The sequence below is a fragment of the Durio zibethinus genome, chromosome 14 (genome assembly GCF_047325235.1).
Source record: "Durio zibethinus cultivar Kanyao isolate XHJ-2024 chromosome 14, ASM4732523v1, whole genome shotgun sequence".
Classification (NCBI taxonomy): Eukaryota; Viridiplantae; Streptophyta; class Magnoliopsida; order Malvales; family Malvaceae; genus Durio; species Durio zibethinus.
The window spans coordinates 23652452-23658625 of record NC_143175.1 but is presented as its reverse complement, the minus strand read 5'-3'; the positions used below and the strand labels follow the sequence as shown (position 1 = coordinate 23658625).

General features: G+C 28.5%; 1 pseudogene; it reads right to left on the bottom strand.

The window, feature by feature from the left end:
• Positions 1 to 3784: 3784 nt before the first annotated feature.
• Positions 3785 to 4636, bottom strand: LOC111295339 (dehydration-responsive element-binding protein 1B pseudogene; annotated as a pseudogene).
• Positions 4637 to 6174: the final 1538 nt, after the last annotated feature.

Sequence of the window (6174 nt, the reverse complement as noted above, 5' to 3'; positions counted from 1 at the left end):
AGAAGAAAAATTACTTTAAAAGAAAAATATAGGTGTTAAAATTGAATGAGAGAGATGATTGAGAATCAGATCGATTTGGTTTTAATACTTGAAGATTGAAGAGTTTGAAATCCAAAGAAAAAAGGCTTGAAAACCTGTATACTACAATTGAAAAGATATTAATTAATATTTGCATAGCATGCATTACATTTAGGAATGTGTAGTGCATGAATCTAGAAAATAGGGATATTACAATATCTCATATGGGGAAAATAAATATGAAGACTTTTCAGTGAAGGAATTTTAAATTCTCATTTGAAAAGAAACCTATAAGGTAAAATTGTAATCATTGAAAAATGATATGTCAAGAAAATCAATAATGGAGAAAAAAGATTTTTTAAAATTTTAAAGTTGTGAAGCCTTTATTCAAAAGAGCATTTTTTTATATTAAAAATGATTTGTAAGACCTCTAGGCATAATCTTCTAAAATTTTTTCAGACACGATCTATAAGACCTCTCTGGGCATGATTGTTAAAAATTTTTTTATATTACTTTTAAAAGGTCATTGAGCTTTTGCTTAGAGAAGCTTTATTTATTTTTAAAAAGTCATTACGCCTCTATTTAAAGGAAATGAGCCTTATTTATTTTTTAAAAGTTGTTGAGCCTCTGTTTAAATAAATTTTTTTTATTTTTTAAAAGTCGTTGAGCCTCTATTTAGAGAAGCTATATTTATTTTTTGAAAGTTTTTTAGCTCTGTTGAGAGGAGTTATATTTTTCAAAATGTTAAACCTATGTTTAGAGGATTTTTTATGTTATTCAAAAAGTCTGAGTATCCATTTTAAAAGAGTTTCAAAAAAAAAAAGAATGAGTATGTCAAGTTTATTATCTGGATATGAGGGCTGTCTACGTCTTTGTACAATTCTTGTTTCATAGAAAGTATGAAAAGAGAGGCAACTATAAACACCTTAATTTATTTAGGGTTGTAATTATTTTTTGTTAAAAAAATAAAAATTAAAAAAAATTAGGAAAAGTTTGAGGTGGTTGAATTGGTGTAGAATTATTTCTTTGGGATTATAAAATTTGGGTTAAAATCAGAGTTAAAGTTAGAATTGAAGTGAAATTAAAAGCCTTTCTAATTTATGGTTTTCATAATTTTAACCCTATAAATATGAACCTAGATTCAATAAAAAAATGGACAAAAAAATAGCAGAGATATATACAACAAAAAAGCAAAGAGAAAGAGTTAAAAAAAACAAAAAAAAATTAAGAGTTTTTTTTATTTTATTTTATGATCTTTTGGGTTTAGATAATTAGAATTTTCTTTTAAAAGTTCTATGCTAGAGAAAAGAATTGAGAAGAAACACAAAAGGGAAATATTCAACAAAAAGTTTTGATAGCAAAATTTTCAAGGATTTCAAAGAAACAAGAAAGAAGATAAGGTAATTTCTATTTTTTTCCTTTTTTATTTGTATGTTTATTTATGTTATTTAGTTGTTTCTCTTTCTTCTTTATTTAAAATAAATTTTTATAATAAATTTTCAACCTTACTAACATACTGAAGATTCAATTTTTTTAAATAAATATTTAAATAAAAAGCCTTGCCAATATATTGAAAGACAATTTGATTTTTAAAATAAAGTTTTACCAATATATTGAAGAATCTTATTAATTTTTTAATGAAAAACAAATTTCAAGAAAAAATAGTTGTCAATAAAGGATTACCAACATATTGGAAGGCAATTTAATTTTTAAGATAAGATTTTACCAACATATTAAAAAACCTTATGATTTTTAAATAAACATTAAATTTTAGAAAAAATATAATTGCTATAAAATCTTATTAAAATATTGAAGGATAATTTCTAGTAGAAAATCCTACCAACATATTGGAGGATATTTATGAAAATAAAGAGGTTTTTATCCATAAAAATTAGATTTTACAAAAATTAAATGAATCCGATGATAGAGCCTCTTTAAAGTATGACAAATAGTTTTTTTGAATACTCTTGAGGTGATGGGATGTTCTTGAATTATTACCAATTTATTGAAGTAATTTAGGAATAATTTTCATATTAAATTATTTGATAAGTTTTTTAGGCTTTGGATAACATAAAATTAAACTAGTATCATCTTTTGGGTGGGTGATATGGGGGTGCTATAATATTCCCCACACGTAACCATACTCCAAACCTAATTTTTGTTTTGTAAAAATGAATTAATTAAGTGATCAATCATACTTTAATAAGAGATTGATAATGACTCCTTCGATTGTATCTAATTATAAATTAAAAGGTCTATATGTTATAACAAAAATTTTCCTAAAAAGTGGATTTTTTAGGCACTATTAAAAATAATTTCACCTTTTTTATGAAGACATGCAATAATTATCTTAAACTCATCTTCATCAAATCAATTTTCGTTAAATAAATTAACTTACCTTTAATTATGATTAAGAAGGAAAACAAATCTATGACAAAAAAAATCACAGAATTATAAAAGAATCTGTGACATCTAGCAAAAAATTAATCTTAAAAATAACCAAAAAAGCAATTAGCAAAAAAAAAAAAAAAAAGGGTAAATTGAAGAGACAAGCGACCGTAATTTTTTTTTCTGTGAATTTAAAGCTCTCGAGAAGGTTCTACAGACTTGTGGCGTGCAAAAACTTTGAAGACTAGAACGGTGAATTGCAACGGGGAAAAAGGAGAATAAAAAGGAAAGCTATTATTTCAATTATATTACTCCTAACATGAAGTGCCAACATTTTTTTGTGTTCAACCCTGGAAAATTTTAGGAGCTTTGTATTTTTTGTTTATCACCATAAACCATGTTTAATAATACATTTTGGTTTATTTCCATTTTTTAAGATATAATCATGGCATGCATATAAAAAAATAAGGTGATATTATTTTAGTGGGGCCTACAAAAATTATTTTTTAATTAGATGATCATAATATCATTAATCTCGAACAAATATCCAACCAGTTTTCTGTCTTCGCTTCTTTCTCCTATGCTTCACATAAATGACGTATACATGCCTTTACGGAGTGTTGACTTGTGTTGTAACACGTTCACATACCCTTTGAGTCCTACGTTCTTCTGGTGGGCCCGACAAAAACTTTATGAACCTAACAAGCAATAAATTTTAATCAGAGATTGAAGGGTGAGACAATTGATTTTAGAGGGTATTATCAAATTTTATTTGTGTTTGTTTTCAAATCATTTGATTCACTGCACTAATCTTGTGCAAAATGTCACGGGTTGAGTAATAAGCATTAGTATTTGGTAGCTGCTAATTGGTAATTACTTTGAGGTCTTCCACGATAACGTGTTAATTGTAGCTCTGTTTCTTTATCAATTTGCATGGGTTGAATATTACTTTGCATAACAAACACATGGTGTGGCAACAAAACTTAATGGATCAACCTGAAAAGTTACATCAAATTGTAATTCAAAGCCTGACAAATCATTGGTCAAACAACAGTAAGGTAATTAAATGAATAGTATTAAATAAACATATTCCCTCGTTTGCCCTCTCTCTCTCTCTCTCTCTCTCTCTCTCTCTATATATATATATATATATATATATTGCTGAAACTTATCCAGTTGAATTTACTCAGCTTTCGAGTATTTTTATAAAGCTAATTTTTTTCATTTTTAAGAATAAAAATTGAAATGACGCAATATTTTGACTGATTTTTCGAGTTTCAACTGGCCTTTTGTTTGCTTAGTTTTGATGGAGTAGTTTCTATTCAGTATTCTCTCTAGCTACTCAACACCTTCCCGTCCAGTAAACTCAGTATCAGCATTATGGAAAAATTAAAATAAATACTACTAAAAAGAACAACTCAGTCACGCCAGAGACTGAATTCCACAGAATCCTCTACATCATCCCAATAGTACCCTTTTTGCATAGCTGGTGGCGTTAGTATCAACCCTTCTGCCATACTGTCAAGTATCCCTGGCATGTTAAACACCTCTTCTTCATCCATAAACAACATCTTTGAACTCTCTTCAACATTCTCTGAGTCCCGCAAGCATGGCAATGGCAGCGGAGACGATGAGAATGAAGGTGAAATAGATGATGTTTTGGCATCAGCATCACCAAAAGCCTCCGCTGCCTCCATAGCAGCAGACTGAACATCCCTAATGGAGGACGACCTAGCACGTGGTAATGTATTAGCAGACTCGGGAAAGTTTAAGGAAGCAGAATCTCCCTTGAGTGCCAAGGCCGCTGCATCATAAGCCCTAGCAGCCATGCCTGGACTCGAGAATGTTCCAAGCCAGATTCGGGACTTCTTGTTAGGCTCTCGAAGCTCGCTGACCCACTTGCCATTCCTTCTCCTAACGCCTTTGTATACGGGGTGCCGAGTCTCTTGAAACTTCTTCCTTCCAGCTTTTCGCTTTTGGGATTGTGCTTCAACTTGCCCTGATGAGCCGCCGAGTTCAGGCTGTGACGATGACCATGGACTTTTGTGGCTTTTTGAGCTTGAAACAGATTGCTGATCTTCCCTCTGTTTCATTTATGGAGCCTGGGAGAGAGAGAGAGAGAGAGATGCTTCAATAAAAGAAAAAAAAAAGAGTTTAACTGTATTTTTCTTTCTTTTTTTTTTTTTTCTTTGTCTAGGTTGGTAGTGTATATGCTTTATAATTATTGAAGGAGAAAACGGCGACCGAACGAGGTTTAAATAAATGCCAAACAAGAATGATTAAATAGGACGTTTCAAAAAAAGAATTTGAGAATAGGTGTGCATGAGTATCACGTTCCATTGTTAATTTTGTAGTCGGTCTTTTTCACACTCTCCACGTGGTGCTGGCAAAAACCAAATATGATTCACGTGGCCAAAAGTACTCCCAATTCCAAAGATATTTCTTGATGTGACATCACTGGTTGACTAGCATTTTTACTTGCTCTTCCTACTTCAACGACCCTCTAACACTTCTAGATTAATGCTATTTTTATAAAACTTTTAAAGTGTCACTCAAAATTGACCTCAAAAACAAGTATATATATATATATATATATATTTATACATATGAAAAATTATTTGGTGCCAGTTTTTTAATTTTACAAATGAAATTAATATGGTTTTATTTATTTTTTTAATTTTTTTAAAAATATTTTAATGGATATATATCACTATATTAACTTTATTCATAAATTAAAAAATTACATTCACATTGTATTTAATAATTTCTCTATGAATAAACATAAATATAGAAATTTAACTTCATAAATCTTGCAAATTTTTATTATAATTCATAAAAATTTTCATTTAAACTTCTAATATAAGAATAAATAAATGCTTTGAAAATTTTTGTTATCAAGTAAAAAAAAAAATCACTTATTAGGTCTTAAAAAAAATCAAATTATCACTCAAGGCGTGTTTTTAAGCAAATCCCACTGAATAATTAAGTAAAAGACAGTAATGCAGTAAATCTTTGACAGATGACAGATCAAATTAAATCCCTAACTTCTAAAAAAATGTTGTATAAATATATATATATATATTCTCTCAAAAAAAATTTAGCTCTATTTTATTGGAGGAAATGAGGTCTCTTTATATATAGAATGGAAGAGGTTTGCTTCCAACGTACGAGGCCATACTATTTACACTAAAGGGAGATAAGATTCTCATTTCATATAAGGGAAGTACAGTGAAAATAAATTATTTTTTGTGATTTTTGGTACACTGAAATCACAATAGATACACTCACATTATTTAAAAAAAAAGTTTATCTTTTTATATTTCCTTGAAAATATAAATCGGTTATATTAATCAGTGTTGTATAATATGTACATGCTTTAACCATATGCTTTAAAATCAATTTTAATAAATTTGTATGCTTTTAAGTGTTGATTGTGTTGCCTTGATCAATTTTAATATCAAAATCATGTTTGTGCTAAGATTATATCAATATGATAGACATAAAAACTAAATTTAAAAGAATAAAAATTTAAAAAAAAAAAAGAGTACATGCTAGTACACGCAATGCCTATATGCAGCATTCTAAAACGAAAATTTTCATATCCTTCATAACTAATTAACTGAAACATATATACGTACATATATATATATATTCATTTGACACGGGGAAACACAAAATTTTCTTGAAAAATTTGGATATCTTTTTCAAAAACCAACTAAAGGGCGGTTAATAGTTTCAATTTTGAGAAGAAAAAAGTACCGTCAAACA